Consider the following 19,069-nt stretch of genomic DNA (forward strand, 5'->3'; position numbering starts at 1 on the left):
CCCAAAAAGAGGATGTAGAGTCTTTGAGTAATGTGTACTCTTCTCCTGATATCCTGCAACTTAAATCCTATCATGTAAAATTAGCAATACTTAAATACTGATAAAAAGTCAATACAGCTTATATTATGTCATAAAGGAAAAAGGAAACAAAGATATTTGCTGAATTTATATATATATATATATATATACACACATATATGCCCATATGCAAACATATTTATAAAAGAGGAAATAGTCATGTCAATTGCAGTCCTCATTTCTATAACTGGTCGTGTGGTTGTAGTTGATATTTATAAATACCTTCTACTATCCATTCTGTATTCCCTTTGCCTTGAACAAGCACCTCAGCTAGTCTTTGTTCTTTAGCTGGCAGGGTAACCCTAACCTTTATTTCTGAACTCTCTGGGCCATTAGTAGCCCTGCCTGGATTGGCCTGTTGTAGTTTTCCATTGACTTTGACCACAAGGTATGGTAATACTAAGAGATACCCTAAGGTATCTCCTGTATTCCAGACATAGTCTTCCTTATTTCCACTGTGTGGCAGTAGTCCAATTTCCTCTTGCTATATTTTCAAGATCAATCATCCCATGCAACCCCATAACTACTTTCATTGCCTACTGATTCAGGGACATGAAGAGCCCAAAGTTGTTCGGTGGCAGTAGTAACTTCCAGCTCAATGTAATAGTTTTTGTGTCTCCTGATAAGAACTTTCCTCCCTTTGGCAATGAGACCTCTAGGCTAGCAGAACATAAAATCATGAGAACAAGAAGCAAAAATTTTGCTAGCAGATCACTATGAGTAATAGGAGTAGTGCACTTTCATTTTCACTCCTTGATTCCTTGACCTATGAATCCTAGCTATGGGTAAAACAGCACCATATATTGAACACTAACTTAGAGCATATACAGCTTTCTGGAGAACCTTTCCTCAGCCCTCAAGGTAACAAATTTTACCTAGATGGTGCTATAACTCAGTCTTGAAGAGATCATTCCACTCTTCTATTAAACAAGTGGCTTCAGGATGGTGGGGAGTATGGAAAAACAAGTGAATTCCATGATCATCGGCCCACTCTTGCATTTCTTTTTCTGTGAAGCAAGTTCCTTGATCAGAAGCAATGCTGTGTGAAATACCAGGATAGTGGATAAAACATTCTGTAAATCCACAGATGGTAGCTTTGGAGGAAGCACTGCACACAGGGAAGGCAACTCTGTATCCAGAGTGTCTATTCCAGTAAGGAAAAACACTGTCCCTCCCATGTTGGGAGTGGTTGGGGGTAACTGCCAGGGAATGATGTCATACTGGGGTCTCATTATTGATCTCTACTGCTGGTAGACTGTACACTCAGTAGTGGCCATAACCAGGGTGGTCTTTGTGAGTGGAAGTCCATGTTGCTGAGCCCATGCATAACTACCATCCTGCCACAATAGCCACTTTGTTCATGGTCCATTGGGTGATAAAGGTGGATGGGAAAAGGGACTGAATGGTATACACAGAATGGGTCTCTCTATCCACTTAGTTATTAAAATCCTCCTCTACTGAAGTCACCTTTTGGTGAGCATTCCACATGGTACACAAATATCTTCATGTCTTTTTCCCATTCAGACAGTCCTATCTACATACATCTTCTGTAAATTTGTCACTAATTTTTCAATCATGTTCCTTTCAAATCCCTGACCATCCATCCAAGCTGTTGGCCACAGCCCATGAATTGGTATATAATCACACATCTGGCCATTTCTCCTTCCATGCTAAGTGAACAACCAGGTGCACTACCCAAAGTTCTGCCCACTAGGAGGGTTTCCCTTCACCACTATCCTTCAGGGATATCCCATAGGGGATATAATGCTGCAGATGTCCACTTTCAGGTGGTGCCCTTCATATCATAGAATTATCTATAAACCAGGCCAAAGTCTTCTTCTGTCACCTCATTGTAGGGAACTCCCTATGAAACCATAGGTGCAGGCTGGGAGAGAGCAGTGTAGCAGGAGTGAGGGCCATGGGTATTTGGGCCACTTCTTCATGTAACTTAACTACGACTTTTAGGCCTGCTTGGATATGATCATGTATATAACACTTCCATTTGATGATGGATACTGCTGTACATGGACAACTTTATGGTCTGGTGGGTCAGATAACACCTACTTCATGATGGGCAGCTTAGGTCACATGGTTAACTTGGTGGCCCATGGTCAAGCATTCAGTCTCTAAGGCCCAGTAGCAGGCAAACAGCTTTTTCTCAAAAGGAGAGTAGTTACCTGCAGAAGATGGCAGGGTCTTGCTCCAAAATCCTAAAGGTCTGCACTGTAATTCAGTTATGAGCCTGCCAAAGGCTTCAAACACCACCTCTATCTACCACTGACACTTTAAGCACCATTGGATCTGCTGTATCATATGGCCCAAGTGGCACCACAGCTTGCACAATCTAAACCTGTTTGAGAGACTTTTCTATTCTGGACCTCACTCAAAACTAGCAACTTTTCAGTTCACTCAGTAAATTTGCTGGAATAACACACCCAAATGAAGAATATGCTGCCTCCAAAATCCAAAGAGGCCCACTAGGCATTGTGTCTCTTTCTCGGTTATAGGATGGACAAAATGCAACAAGCTATCCTTTACCTTAGAAGAGATGTCTCAACCTGCTCCACACTACTGGATCCCTAGAAATTTCACTGAGGTAGAAGGTTCCTAAATTTTAGTTCGATTTATTTCCCACCCTTTTACATGTAACATTCTCATCAGTAACTCTAGATTAGGTGCTACTTCTCACTCACTAGGTGCAAACAGCATAAACCCATCAATATAATGGACTAATGTGTTATCTTGTGGAAAGGAAAGGAAATCAAGACCTCTCTAAACTAAATTATGGCATAGAGCTATAGAGTTGCTATATCCCTGAGGTAGGACAGTGAAGGTGTATTGCAGACCTTGCCAGCTAAAAGCAAACTGCTTCTGGTGGACCTCATGGACAGGTATGGAGAAAAAAGGTATCTGCCCAATCAATAACTGCATACCAGGTACCAGGTGATGTGTTAATTTGCTCAAGCAATGAAACCAAATTTGGTACAGCACCTGCAACTGGAGTCACTACCTGGTTAAGCTTACAAAAATTGGCTGTCATTCTCCAAGATTCATTTGTCTTCTGCACAAACCAAATAAGAGAGTTGAAAGGGCATGTGGTGGAAATCACCCCTGAATCTTTCAAATCCTTGATGGTGGCACTAATCTCTGCAATCCCTCCAGGAAGGTGGTATTATTTTTTATTTATTATTTCCACAGATAGAGGTAGGTCTAATGGCTTCCACTGGCCTTTCTCACCATAATAGTCCTCACACAACAGATCAGGGAACAGGCATGGGGATTCTGCCAGCTGCTACATCTATCTATTCTAATTATGCATTCTGGAAATAACCATAGAATGGGTTTAGGGACACTTTGGACTCAATGTGAGACAGACCTGTGAGCTAAAACTCAATTGATTACCTGACTTTCGTAAGCCCCTACTTGACTGGAGGGCCATAGTGATGCTTGAGGTCTCCTGGAATCAGTGTTAGTTCAGATACAGTGTCCAGCAGTCTCTGAAAGGTCTGATTATTTCCTTTTCCCCAATGTAGTTACTCTGGTAAAAGACTGTAAGTCCCTTTGTGAGAAAGATTAACAGTATAAATTTTCAGTAGCATACCAGGGTCCTTCCTTAGAAAGACAGGCCTCCACTTCATTCAAGGGGTTCTAGATCTGCAAATTGTCTCAAGTCTGAGAACTGATTGAGGGGCTATGATTTTCTGTTTTTATGATTCAAGTCAGACTTTTGTTCACTTGACCTACAACTTTTCTGTGTAGATAGGTAAGAATCTAGGAGGCTTCCTATTTATTCCACTTTTTAGAACAGTATAATTAACTAACCATCACCATAGGTTTGCATGAAACACACTAATCTGATAGCTGCTTTGACTCTGCTGTCCATTTCATCAACCACACCTACCCTCCTTTTGTTGGTTAAGTGCCACCACTTGGCCCCTGCCACTCCATGATGCAATTGCTCCCATTGCATATTTAACTTTTCCATTTTAGTGGCTATAGTTCACACTGTAAGGTCTGGACTATAGAGAAGAGTGATCATGGAACTCTTCCAGGATGCTAGGGCTCCACTCACAAAATTATTTCTCCAAGTACTGATGAAAGGTGACATCTTCTGGCCCCTCCCAGTGTGAATGAGTAGGTCTTAAATGACAAATACACTCTAACATTCCAGTCCCTCTAAGTCTATGAATTCTTCTACATTAAACCAAGGGTGGTTGCGCATTTCCAATTCACATATGGTGGGTCATCTGTTGGTCCATGTTTCAGCCAACCAACCAATTAAAGCCCTTTCTAACTTCCTAGCTTACAACATTAAATGCAAAATCTCCACTTAGTGAGTTACTGCAGGTCACTGAGAGAACATGACTGCTGATGGGACACATGAACTGGACCCAGGCAATTGGAAGCTCCTTATCCCCTCCCTTGTCCTCATAATGTACATGTTCTGCTCACTATTCCCACATTAGGAGCCATTTGAAGGATGTAGCCTTGACAGAGTAATGCATCATTGAGACCATCTAGACTGTGTACATGACTGAATCCCATTAAGGACTCTACATAAACTTTTAAGATATTTTGGTGGGTATGTACAGAAATCATCTTGCAGCCACTCAAAACAAGCCTTATATGTAAGTTCCCTTGCTTATTCAAAGTGCCACCTACTAATCTGGAATCATCTGCCTTTCTTTGGTCTCTCCTTGCCCTCCATGTATGGGGGCCAGTTTTGAATTCTACCCTAGGAACTCCTTCAGTTTTGAACCAACATGAACCTGCACCTCCTCATGAATCACACTTTGTACCTCACCTTTAGAATCCTGATAAGATTTGAGTCTAGTTATAGGTTTAAAAGCAGAGAGGGGTGACAAGAGTGGATCCTGAGTAGTCTCATTATTGTCTTGCATGAAAACTGCCTAAAAGGAGGCCATTACCATTTCCTCAGGCAATGCAATGTTAACCCCCAGAGACAAGGAGTGAGGCCTATATCACTGTGGTGGGTAGGCTGCTACAACTGGGGTGAGGATGCTGCTGCCACAAGGGGTAAGGAGGTCACTGCTGTAATTGGGGAAGCCACTTTTACTGGTTCTGGGGAGGTCACTTTCATTGAGGATGGTGAGATCATATCCACTAGGAATAGGGAGACTTCTTCCACTGGTAAAGAATATTCATCAATATTTAGGGGCTCAATGTTCCCCAGCTTAATCAGGATCTTCCCATACATGCCTATCCCAATTTACAGGATCCCATTCTTCCCAATCAATGCCCTCACTTTAACAGTACATATTCTGCAAGGCTAAGAGTTAAATTTGTATTGTAATTCATCCAATCACAATGTGAGGTTATGTGTTTGATTTTCAGCAACTTCAGCCCTGCAGCCACAGGAGATAAGACTCTCTTTCAGGGCATATATAGAAGCTCTTAGGTGACACTCAGCTGGGAATTTGAATCCCTGAACTCATCCTTCTCTTTCACCACATTGTCTAACATTAGGAGCAACCAATCAATATCATTATATTCCTAGTTTCCAAAAAAATTTTTAAAGTATCATATACTGATTCACTTAGCTCATTGCTTCTTATAAGCGGTTGATTAGGAGTATCCAATGCAGATATTTTGCATATCCCTATAAACAGTTCCCACCATGCACTTATCTGTGCTCTCTTTTCTACTGGAAAGAGAGTCACTAGTGTCTTAACTCTAATCAGATTAGAGACCCAATTCCAGAAACAACAGAACCAAATCAGAAAACTCATCTTCAAGATTCTGTTCCCCTAGGACCACTCTCAGTACCAAAATCTGTATTAGTCAGGGTTCTCCCAGAAACAGAATCAATAGGATATAGATGATAGATGACAGAGAGAGAGAGAGAGAGAGAGAGAGAGAGAGAGAGAGAGAGAGAGAGAGAGATCTGAGATTTATTAGAGGAACCAGATCAACAGAATTATGTTGGCTGAGAAGTCCCACAACATGCCATCTGCATGTTGGAGAACCAAGAAGTCCAGTGGTGTAATTCAGTCTGAATTCAAAAGCCTGAGAACTGGAGAAACCAATAATGTAACTTGGAGTTCAAAGTCCAAGAACCAGTAGCACCAACACCCAACATCAGGAAAAGATGTCTCAACTCAAGCAAAGAGAGAAAATCCATCCTTTCTGCACCTTACAGGCCATCAATGAATTGGGTGATGCCCAGTCACACTAGTGAGGGTGATCTTTACTCAGTCTACCAACTCAAACGCTAATCTCTATTGGAAATATACTCACAAATACACGCAAGAATAATGTTTTACCAACAATCTGAGCATCCTATATAGCCCAGTCATGATGACACATAAAATTAATCATCACACACATATAAGTGAGATCATGCACTATTTGTCTTCCTGAATCTGGCTTATTTCACTTAGCATAATGTCCTCCAGGTTCATGCATATTGTTGCAAATGGCAGGGTTTCCTTCTTTTATAAAGCCAAATAATATTCCAATGTGTGTGTGTGTGACATTTTCTTCTGCCAATAGACATTTAGGTTGTTTCCATATGTTAAATATTGTGGATAATGCTGTGAATATGGGAGTGCAGATACCTCTTTAAGATACAGATTTTATTTCTTTTGTGTACATATTCAGATGAGGAATTGCTGGAACATATGGTAGCTCTACGTTTAATCTTTAAAATAATAATTTTAGCAGTAACTTCCATACTGTTTCCTGTAGCTACAGCAATATTTTACAATTTTTTTATCCATTTTACAACAGTATACAAGGGTTCTCTTTTCTCCGCATTATTGCCAACATTTATTTTCTTTTGATTTTTTGGTAATAGCCATGCTAACAGCTATGAGGTGATTATCTCATTATGGTTCTGATTTGCATTTCCCTAATTAGTGATGTTGAGTACCTTTTTGTTTTTTTATTTATTTATTTTATTTTATTTTTTTCTGCTGCAGGGCTTCTCCAGGCATAAGGTTCAGAGATGGTGGAGTCAACATATGGTTGCCTCATTTTCTGGTTTTCCAAGAGATGCACATTTTTTTAATTTTGGTATCATTAATCTACAATTCCATGAAGAACATTATGATTACTAGGCTTCCCCCTTCACCAAGTCCCCCCCACATACCCCTTCACAGTCACTGTCCATCAGCGTAGTAAGATGCTGTAAAATCACTACTTGTCTTCTCTGTGTTGCACAGCCCTCCCCGTGCCCCCCACACTATACATGCTAATCATAATGCCCTCTTTCTTTTTCCCCACCCTTGTCCCTCCCTTCCCCCTATCCTCCCCAGTCCCTTTCCCTTTGGTAACTGTTAGTCCATTCTTGGGTTCTGTGATTCTGCTGCTGTTTTGTTCCTTCAGTTTCCCATTGTTTTTTTACTCCACATATGAGTGAAATCATTTGGTACTTGTCTTTCTCCACCTGGCTTATTTCACTGAGCTTAATACCCTGTAGCTCCATCCATGTTGTTGCAAATGGTAGGGTCTGTTTTTTTCTTATGGCTGAGTAATATTCCATTGTGTATATGTACCACTTCTTCTTTATCCATTCATCTACTGATGGACATTTAGGTTGTTTCCATATCTTGGCTACTGTAAATAGTGCAGCAATAAACACAGGGGTGTACCTGTCTTTTTCAAACTGGAGTGCTCCATTCTTAGGGTAAATTCCTAGAAGTGGAATTCCTGGGTCAAATGGTATTTCTATTTTGAGTTTTTTGAGGAAACTCCATACTGCTTTCCACAATGGTTGAACTAATTTACATTACCACCACCAGTGTAGGAGGGTTACCCTTTCTCCACAACCTTGCCAACATTTGTTGTTGTTTGTCTTTTCAATGATGGCAATCCTTACTGGTGTGAGGTGATATCTCATTGTGGTTTTAATTGGCATTTCTCTGATGACAAGCAATGAGGAGCATCTTTTCATGTGTCTGTTGGCCATCTGAATTACTTCTTTAGAGAACTGTCTATTCAGCTCGTCTGCCCATTTTTTAATTGGGTTATTTGCTTTTTGTTTGTTGAGCTGTGTGAGTTCTTTATATATTTTGGATGTCAACCCTTTATCAGATCTGTCATTTATGAATATATTCTCCCATACTGCAGGATACCTTTTTGTTCTATTGATGGTGTCCTTTGTTGTACAGAAGCTTTTTAGCTTGATATAGTCCCATTTGTTCAGTTTTGCTTTTGTTTCCCTTGTGTGGGGAGATATGTTCATGAAGAAGTCACTCATGATTATGTCCATGAGATTTTTGCCTATGTTTTTTTCTAAGAGTTTTATGGTTTCATGACTTACATTCAGGTCTTTGATCCATTTCGAATTTACTTTTGCATATGGGGTTAGACAGTGATCCAGTTTCATTCTCTTACATGTAGCTGTCCAGTTTTGCTAGCACCATCTGTTGAAAAGACTGTCGTTTCCCCATTGTATGTCCATGGCTCCTTTATCATATATTAATTGGCCATATATGTTTGGGTTAATGTTTGGAGTCTCTATTCTGTTCCATTGGTCTGTGGCTCTGTTCTTGTGCCAGTACCAAATTGTCTTGATTACTGTGGCTTTGTAGTAGAGCTTGAAGTTGGGGAGTGAGATCCCCCCCACTTTATTCTTCCTTCTCAGGATTGCTCTGGCTATTCGGGGTATTTGGTGGTTCTATGTGAATTTTTGAACTATTTGTTCCAGTTCATTGAAGAATGCTGTTGGTACTTTGATAGGGATTGCATCGAATCTGTATATTGCTTTGGGCAGGATGGCCATTTTGACTATATTAATTCTTCTTAGCCAGGAGCATGGGATGAGTTTCCATTTGTTAGTGTCCTCTTTAATTTCTCTTAAGAGTGTCTTGTAGTTTTCAGGGTATAGGTCTTTCACTTCCTTAGTTAGGTTTATTCCTAGGTATTTTATTCTTTTTGATGCTATTGTGAATGGAATTGTTTTCCTGATTTCTCTTTTTATTAGTTCATTCTTAGTGTATAGGAAAGCCACAGATTTCTGTGTTAATTTTGTATCCTGCAACTTTGCTAAATTCCGATATTAGTTCTAGTAGTTTTGGAGTGGAGTCTTTAGGGTTTTTTATGTACAATATCATGTCATCTGCAAATAGCGACAATTTGACTTCTTCTCTACCAATCTTGATTCCTTGTATTTCTTTGTTTTGTCTAATTGCCATGGCTAGGACCTCCAGTACTATGTTGAATAACAGTGGGTAGAGTGGGCATTCCTGTCTTGTTCCCGATCTCAGAGGAAAAGCTTTCAGCCTCTCACTGTTCAATATGATGTTAGCTGTGGGTTTATCATATATGGCCTTTATTACATTGAGGTACTTGCCCCCTATGCCCATTTTGTTGAGAGTTTTTATCATGAATGGATGTTGCATTTTGTCGAATGCTTTTTCAGCATCTATGGAGATGATCATGTGGTTTTTGTCTTTCTTTTTGTTGATGTGGTGGATGATGTTGATGGATTTTCGAATGTTGTACCATCCTTGCATCCCTGGGATGAATCCCACTTGGTCATGGTGTATGATCCTTTTGATATATATTTGAATTCGGTTTACTAATATTTTGTTGAGTATTTTTGCATCTACATTCATCAGGGATATTGGTCTGTAGTTTTCTTTTTTGGTGGGGTTTTTGCCTGGTTTTGGTATTAGAGTGATGTTGGCTTCATAGAATGAGTTTGGGAGTATTCCCTCCTCTTCTATTTTTTGGAAAACTTTAAGGAGAATGGGTATTATGTCTTCTCTGTATGTCTGATAAAATTCCGAGGTAAATCCATCTGGTCTGGGGGTTTTGTTCTTGGATAGTTTTTTGATTACCGCTTCAATTTCATTGCTGGTAATTGGTCTGTTTAGATTTTCTGTTTCTTTCTGGGTCAGTCTTGGAAGGTTGTATTTTTCTAGGAAGTTGTCCATTTCTCCTAGGTTTTCCAGCTTGTTAGCATATAGGTTTTCATAGTATTCTCTAATAATTCTTTGTATTTCTGTGGTGTCTTGTGTCTGATTCTGTTGATGTGTGTTGACTCTCTTTTTTCTCTTAATCAGTCTGGCTAGAGGCTTATCTATTTTGTCTATTTTCTCGAAGAACCAGCTCTTGGTTACATTGATTTTTTTCTATTGTTTTATTCTTCTCAATTTTATTCATTTCTTCTCTGATCTTTATTATGTCCCTCCTTCTGCTGACCTTAGGCCTCATTTGTTCTTCTTTTTCCAATTTCGATAATTGTGACATTAGACTATTCATTTGGGATTGTTCTTCCTTCTTTAAATAGGCCTGGATTGCTATATACTTTCCTATTAAGACTGCTTTTGCTGTGTTCCACAGAAGTTGTGGCTTTGTGTTGTTGTTGTCATTTGTTTCCATATATTGCTGGATCTCCATTTTAATTTGGTCGTTCATCCATTGAGTATTTAAGAGCATGTTGTTAAGCCTCCATGTGTTTGTGAGCCTTTTTGCTTTCTTTGCACAATTTATTTCTAGTTTTATACCTTTGTGGTCTGAAAAGTTGGTTGGTAGGATTTCAATCTTTTGGAATTTATTGAGGCTCTTTTTGTGGCCTAGTATGTGGTCTATTCTGGAGAATGTTCCATGTGCACTTGAGAAGAATGTGTATCCTGCTGCTTTTGGGTGTAGAGTTCTATAGATGTCTATTAGGTCCATCTGTTCTAGTGTGTTGTTCAGTGCCTCTGTGTCCTTACTTTTTTCTGTATGGTGGATCTTTCCTTTGGAGTGAGTGGTGTGTTAAAGTCTCCCATAATGAATGCATTGCATTGTATTTCCTCCTTTAATTCTGTTAGTATTTGTTTCACATATATTGGTGCTCCTGTATTGGGTGCATATATGTTTATAACGGTTATATCCTCTTGTTGGACTGAGCCCTTTATCATTATGTAGTGTCCTTCTTTATCTCTTTTCACTTTCTTTGCTTTGAAGTCTATTTTGTCTGATAGTAGTATTGCAACACCTGCTTTTTTCTCCCTGTTGTTTGCATGAAATATCTTTTTCCATCCCTTGACTTTTAATCTGTGCATGTCTTTGGGTTTGAGGTGAGTCTCTTGTAAGCAGCATATAGATGGGTCTTGCTCTTTTATCCATTCTATTAGTCTGTGTCTTTTGATTGGTGCATTCAGTCCATTTACGTTTAGGGTGATTATTGAAAGATATGTACTTATTGCTATTGCAGGCTTTAGATTCGTGGTTACCAAAGGTTCAAGTTAAGCTTCTTTAGTACCTTACTGTCTAACATAACTCGCTTACTGAGCTATTATAAACACAGTCTGATGATTATTTCTCTCCCTTCTTATTCTTCCTCCTCCATTCTTCTTATGTTGGGTGTTTTGTTCTGTGCTCTTTTTTAGGAGTGTTCTGATCTAGAGCAGTCCCTCTAAAATACCCTGTAGAGGTGGTTTGTGGGAGGCAAATTCCGCCACCATCTTGGCTCCGCCTGTGAGTACCTTTTTATATTCTTATTGGTCATTTATATGACTTCTTTGGAGAAATGTGAATTCAATTTCTTTGTCTATTTTTTAATTGGGTTATATGTTTTTTGTTATATTAAGTTGTTTGAGTTCCTTATATATTTGGAGTGCTAACCACTTATCAGGTATATGATTTGCAAATAATTTTTCCCATTTCATTGGTTGTCTTTTTTCACTTTGTAGATGGTTTCCTTTGCCATGCAGAAGCTTTTTGATTTGATGTCCCATTTGTTTATTTTATTTTGTTGCCTGTGCTTTAAGTGACATATCCAAGAAACCATTGTCAAGATCAATGTCTACTTTTTCCTTTTTGTATTCTTTTAGGAATTTTATGGTCTTATATTTAAGTCTTAAATTAAGTTTTACTTATTTTCTATATAAGTTAAGGATCCAATTTTATTCTTCTGAATGTGGACATCCAATTAGCCCAACACCATTTATTGAAGGATTATGTTTTCTCCATTGTGTATTCTTGCATTCATGTCAAAGATTAATTGACTACACAGCATGGATATATTCCAGGGTTTTCTGTTCCAATCATCCGTATGTCTGCCTTTATGCTAGAACCATACTGTTTTAATTACTGTAGTCTGTAATATATCTTGGAATCAGGAAGTATGATGCCTTCAGCTTTATTCTTTTTTCTCAGGACTGCTATGGCATTTGGGGTCCTTTGTGATTCCATAGGAATCCTAGGATTGTTTCATTCAATTTCTGAAAAAATATGTCATTGGATTTTCATGGGGATAACACTGAATCTGTAGATCACTTTGGATAATACAGACATTTTAACAATATTAAGTGTTTCCATCCATGAATACAGAATGTTTTTCCATTTATTTGTGTTTTTATTTCCTTCATCAGTGTTTTGTAATTTTCAGTGTAAAAATCTTTCACCTCCTCTGTTCAATTCATTCCTAAGTATTTCATTCTTTCTGATGCCATTATAAATGAGGTTGTTTTGCTAATTTACTTTTTTGGATAGTTCATCATTAGTGTAAAGAAATATAACTGAAATTTTTGTGTTGATTTTGACTTTTGCCCCTTTATTGAATTCATTTATTAGTTCTAACAGATTTTTTTTTTTTGGTGGAGTCTTTAGGGTTTTCAAAGTATAAGATCATGTCTTTGCAAACAGTGATAATTTAATTCTCCCTTCCTGAATTGGATGTCTTTTATTATCTTTCTCTTGCCTAATTTATCTGGCTAGTATTTTCAGTACTTGTTGAATAAGAATGGCAAGAGTGGGTATCCTTGCCTTATTCCTGATCTTAGGGGAAAATCTTTCACTTTTTTGCCATTGATTATGATGTTAGCTGTGGACTTGTGGGATTAATATATAAATCAAGTATAGAAATCAAATGTATAATCATATATGACTTGATTATTTTTCCTGTAATTCCTGATAAGTGATCAGGAACAGAACAAACAAGACCAAAACAGTTTCTGTGACCTAATTGCCCTTGCTATTGTTTCAATACCATGTAAGACGTCATGCCCCAGGAAACTGGAGACTGCCGAGGATTAAGTTTAGAGTTAGTTGATGGTTGTCTATTAAGTCCCCCACACAGAATTCTATTGTTGTTAACATGTATTTGCTCAATAAATATGAAGGGTGCCCTCTCAGCACCACTCTTGCGCTCTTGCGCCTTGAGTACCCTGGCTGGCCCTTTCAGGTCTTCAGTATCTCATCGTGTCTCCTCCCCTGTCTGTGGGTCAGAAGCAGGGAGGGACCGACAAGTAGCGCCTGAACAGGGCTTGAAACTCAGAGCGGGGAAGCTCCGAAGATCGTCAATCCGGTAAGACTCCCGGGAAAGCGTAAGTAGGGACAGGATTGAGACATCAGGGACACTATAATGGGCCAACATGAAACTAAAGCAGATAAACGTGAGGATTACTTCAAATTACTCCATGCCCTCCTGAAAACCTGAGGAGTGAAAACTTCTAAAAAAGACTTTGCTCAACTTCACAAATATATTAAAAAACCATTGTTACTGGTTGCTGCCACAAGGAACTCTCAGACAAGCTGATTCGAGTAATGTATTAAGAGATTTCAAAAAGGCTCACAGACAGGGAAACATTATCCCTGTCCCTGTTTGGGTGGATCGATGGCTCCTCAATAAAGAAAAGCTGGCAGCCTTACACACATTAGTTCAACACCAGCTTCAGTTAGATAGATTAGAATTTTCCACAAGCCCATGGAATTCCCCTGTATTTGTTATAAAACAGAGTCTGGAGAATGGAAACTCTTACATTACTTAAGAGTAATGTAATGCAGTCCTTAAACCTATGGGTCCTTTACAAGAAAGACTCCCTTCTCCAGCTATGATTCCGAAAGACTGGGACATGGTTATCATTGATCTTAAAGATTGTTTTTTTACAATTCCTTTAGCCATGGCAGATAGGGAAAAGTTTGCTTTTACTGTACCCTCCTTAAATTTACAAGCTCCTTCAGAAACATTCCAATAGAAGGTACCTCCTCAAGGAATGTTAAACAGCCCTACAATTTGTCAAAATTATGTGCACAGAGCTCTCTTGCCCCTCCTGGCATGAGCCAGGAGCTCTGTCCTCTCACTGTATCTAAATAAAAGCCTCCCTTTAGCTCTCCTACCTTGACTGTTTGCTAAGTTCATTTATCAGCCCCGCAAACAAGAACCTCAGCATCATCTTTGGAGACTTGTCCAGAATAACTTCGGAGGTGAGTATCAGCATCCAAGCCTGACTTTTCTTTCACTGTCCTTATAGAAGGAAGCCATCTATGGCACACAGCATCAGGCGCTCGTCAGCTACTTAAATGGAACTAGCCCGGCTGCCATTCTCAAAGACTCGAGAGACAGGTTCCCCTGCGTCTCCCTCAGTGAATCCCCCATCTTCCTTGGGAGCCGGGAAAGTCTCCTGAGTGGAGGCCAGGATTCCCTTTCAGAGGCATCTCCTTGGATGCGAGGGACTGATGAAGGCCATGGGCAACTGTGAGAGTCTAGGCTGAAGCTACACTTCAGCGGCTTCTCAAAGGTCCGCGTGCCTGGAATTAGACCCCTACAGCCCGACTGGGTATCCATGAGCAGTGTCTCTCTTTCTGTCTCTCTGTCTTCCAGCCTGCTTCTTCAGGCCACCCTGGCCTCTGAATGAGGCAGGGGATGTTCCTAACTCTCTCCTAATGATGCCGGGGTTCTTGTTTGCGGAGCCGAAGAATGAGCTTCACAAACAGTCAAGGTAAGAGAGCAAGGTACAGGCTTTTATTTAGAAATAAAGTGAGAGAATGGAGCTCCTGGCTCACACCAGGAGGGGACAAGAGAGCCCATAGTGGTGCATTGTCTAGGGGGTTTTATAGGCAGCTGAGGATTTTCCGAGAACATGAATAAAACTTAGGGGTGTGGACTTGTTAAGTGGTCTCTGAATATTTAGAATTAACTTAACACAAGTAACTTCCTCTGATGATTTCTCCCTGAGATACCAGCATCTTGGTCTGGGGGCATATAAAACAAGGCCACCTGCTCAGCCCCCAAGGTGGACTGAGGCATTATTTGCTAAAGAGTAAGTGAAGAATTTCTAATGTCTTAACTTCTTGGGTATTAAAATGCAATCTTATCTTTAAGGTGGAATCCTTCCTGCCTTTTACTGTGATGTTTATGCCTGGGCTTACTTGCTAAATTCATTGCCCAGCTTGCAAAATCACTTCATCAGATCTGAAGGAGAAAGACAGCACATAGGCCTGGGCCTTTTAGCATGCTAAAGAGAACCTTACACATGGTTATAAATGGTTAGCATAATAAAACATGTACTACTCTTCTTTATCTGGGGAACATTAACTGATTTCACTGAAGAATGATTCTAGAGCTCAATGTTTAACATAGAGTTTTAGCAGGGGGGTTTCCTTGCATGTAGTTACATTGCTCTGACTGCAAATATCCTGCCCTGCCCCCTCCAGAGGCCCTCACCCTACTCTGACTACATCCATGGTCTCTGTCTCACTAACTTCATCAAGTTTCACAGAACCTGATGCCCACCACTGCAAGGTAAGAGATTGCTCTTTTTCCTGACTAAATGCTGTACTCTGTATCTCATAAAATGTGTCTGAGCACCCTTTAGCCACTTAAAAGACCATTAGCATTGGCCACCAGTCTTAAGTCTCTGATTAGAAAGGCTTGGCCCCTGAGAGAAGTATACAATATTATAAAGTTATGCAGCTAAATATATTTTGCCACAAAGAAGAAAAATAGTCAAAAGTCCCATAGACTACTACAATATGTTATTAGTTTTCTAAATTTTTTTTTGGTGAAAACCTATTCTTATTGGGTTCATTATTATCTTCAAAATTTGGGAGATTTTTAAACTAGACTCCCTGAAATGGAAGAAATTTATCTTCTGCAATACAGCCTGATCTTCAATAACTGGTGCTAGAATTGTACTTGCATTTTATTTCCAGCCCCCTGGACACACACAGTCCCTATCAGTTCATAGCTTTCATCAGCCCTGTTAGTCTGGGGCCATCTAAACCATAACCCAGTTATGTAAACTACTCACCTTTAGAGTGTATTCTTGAAAACCAAGATCCTTTTAGTCAAATGAGCTAAAAGGAAAGAAGGCAATTGAATATCAGTAACTCAAATCTTTGTATCAGTTTGTCTGTGTATATGTTCTTTTATGAAAAGTGTTGCTAACCGTAGTCATTATGTCTCAATCTGTATGTTTGTGTGTCTAAGTGTGTAAATGAAAAATATTTTTCTACCTCTGTATGGTATTAATAAAAATTGATTTAAAGACAAGCACTTGTAAAAATTGGGCATTCTAAAACTTCCAGAAAATTCTAATAAAAGATACTAAGCATTAATGCTAATTTAAACTGAAATTGACCTGTCCTTATGGTTATCAGCTGCCTAAGTTTACCTAAAGTCATTAAAGTTGATGTTATCTGTTAAATCTTTCAAGAAAAAATGCTTAAAGAGAGGCTTGACTTTGTCTATTGTTTGGTAAAAGTTTTGTGAGCATACTTATTAGGAATAAGTAAACTAAATAAGTGTAACAAGTAAACATCTTAACAGTGTGTTAACGTATTACAGTGTGTTACAGTGTGTATACCTACAAACAGCCTGAGAATCTTTGTAGTAACATAAAATCTTAAAAGTTTTGCTAAAGTTAACTAGACATATTTTGTGCTTAGTGAGAGATTGTGCTATAAAGCACACAGTTCCAGAAATTATAAAATGTGTTCATAAATTTGTCAATCTAAAGAATGTTAGTGTAATAGTTTACAATAGCCTACTTCTCAGTGTTCACTGAAAATTAATGTTCCTAATGATTTTAAATGTTAATTAAAACTACTTAAAGGAAGAAGGAAAACATTTCTGCATGCTAAAAAATGTGCCTTTTGATAAGAGAGTAACTTTGTTCTAAAGTACAGCTATTTATTTAAAGAGAGAGAACACTGAATGTAAAAGAAAAGTTGTAGAAAGCTTGTGGAGAAATTGATATAGTCATGCTATGTGAAATTAAGGCAAATGAGTCTTGATATCAAGTACACAACAAAATTAGAATTTTGTTTTCAGTAAAATAGACAAAGTTTTCTTAAATTGTCAGTCTGCTATTAATGTTGAAAAATTGCAAAAAGTTTTATAATTGTTTAATCAAAGTAGTTTCTCAAACTTAAAGTCTCAATGAATTGTCTGAGTATTTAAGAAAATGAGTTCTTAGTATTAAAGGACCTAAAGTTAAACTTTGCTAACAATTGTGTAAATTTCTGTATCTACCTTTGAAGTATTTTGTTGCCATTCTAGTTAAAAGAATAAATATTGCTTCATGGCAACCTATAATCTTATTTAAGCAAATGCCAAAGAAATTTTCTTCTGACAACTTTCTAAAATCAAATTCAAAAAGGTGCTTTTACCTCTAATTAACTCTGATATTTTCCAGAGGGCCCCTGGAACATGTCAGAGGAATTTTTTCTCCTCATCGGGGAAAATATTTGGCTAGTTTGGCTTATTTATCTGACACGTGTTTACCTGGAAAGCACTGTCAAAGGGAATGATGCTAAACTTTGTTACTGAATGTTTTATGTTACAGAAATATCTAAATTTTCTTATGTCAACTGTATTATAGTAAGCTCTCATCAGATGTTTAACCATTGTCATTTGTAAGTCTTTTGTCATTTATAGTCACTGTTTTATTACTCCTACACTAGTAAAGAACTAGATTTCAGCAGAACAGCTATTGGTTACATAAGATTAAGTAAACTAAGGGAAATGATTTTGTGGCTTTTTGTTTCAAATGTTGCTGATAAAGTGTTTTAAGCTTTTTCTCTTAAGCTGACTGACAACAGTTTAGTAAATGACAATACCTTTATAAGCAGAATTGAAACATTTTATCTTTCTACCTGACCCCTCCAGAATTTAAAAACTTTCAGTATTTTTATATTTTAGGGCAGTATGTTTAGTTGTATAAGCTCAGTAAGAATCTGATTTCCTTATAACAGGACCAATTAAAAACACTGGTTATGTTACCAAGGCTTTGACTGGAATGCCATACCTGAGAGACACATGCATAAACTCAGATATGAACAACTTTAAGGAACTAAGGTTGACTTTACAGAGCCAACAAAGCCCCTTGGAAGAACTGGCCTGGTATGTTGCTTACAAGGTTCCCAGCATCCTTACCAGGTGAGTAAGGAAGGTCACCTCCTGGCAGGTACAGGAACCTCAAAATGTCTTGGGGACCTCAAGAAGAGAGGAATTCACCCAAATATACAGGCACTGCAGGCAAAACCTGATGGTAAATCTGGCTTGGCTTTCTGGCCTCAAGAGGCCTTTAAAAGTCCAATGTGAAATTCCTTATAAAAAATTCCAGCAAAGCACATTTAAAAGATCCTATGTAATCAATTGCTCTTCTTGCTGCACTTAGGCAAATAGTCAAGCCAAGTGTTAATTATTTTCCTAATCTAGTTACTTCTAATAAAAATGAGGGTGATTTTACAGAAAAGTATTGTTTCAATAATGCAGCCTTATCTGTACTAAATCCTAATACTAGTCATTGGGACATAGACTAGATCCAGAATTCTAGTTTCCCCAAAATATCTAGCTATGAGTCTCCAGATGTTTTAGTTTTCTCCCATCATTTCAATTAAAATTTTACTATTTCTAGTCCTCATATTCAGCCATACATTCTTAATCTTGTCAAGTTGCTCCAAAAAGGAAAATCCAACTCCAGATAGTGCTACTTAACCTAATAACACGATTTGTCCAATCTAGCCTATAAGCCATAAAACTGCAAATAGTAATAGAAATGGAACCTGGAATAGAAGTGCTAATCTTCCGAGGCCCTCTCAACTGACCACTGATGGAGACCTAACTGCACCCTTTATGCACCCCCTCTTGAGACAGGGACCATGGGTGTAGTCAGAGTAGGGTGAGGGCCTCCGGGAAAAGCAGGGCAGAATATTTACGGTCAGAGCAATGTAACAATGGGCAAAGAAGTCCCTATTGAAACTCTATGTTAAACATTAAGCTCTAGATCATTCTTCAGTGAGATCAGTT

At 38.6% G+C, this 19,069-nt stretch overlaps 1 pseudogene; it reads right to left on the bottom strand.

The window, feature by feature from the left end:
- Nucleotides 1-614: 614 nt before the first annotated feature.
- Nucleotides 615-19,069, bottom strand: part of LOC130681797 (uncharacterized) — a 39,234-nt pseudogene continuing 20,779 nt past the window's right edge.

The sequence above is a fragment of the Manis pentadactyla genome, chromosome X, assembly GCF_030020395.1.
Source record: "Manis pentadactyla isolate mManPen7 chromosome X, mManPen7.hap1, whole genome shotgun sequence".
In the NCBI taxonomy this organism is placed as follows: domain Eukaryota; kingdom Metazoa; phylum Chordata; class Mammalia; order Pholidota; family Manidae; genus Manis; species Manis pentadactyla.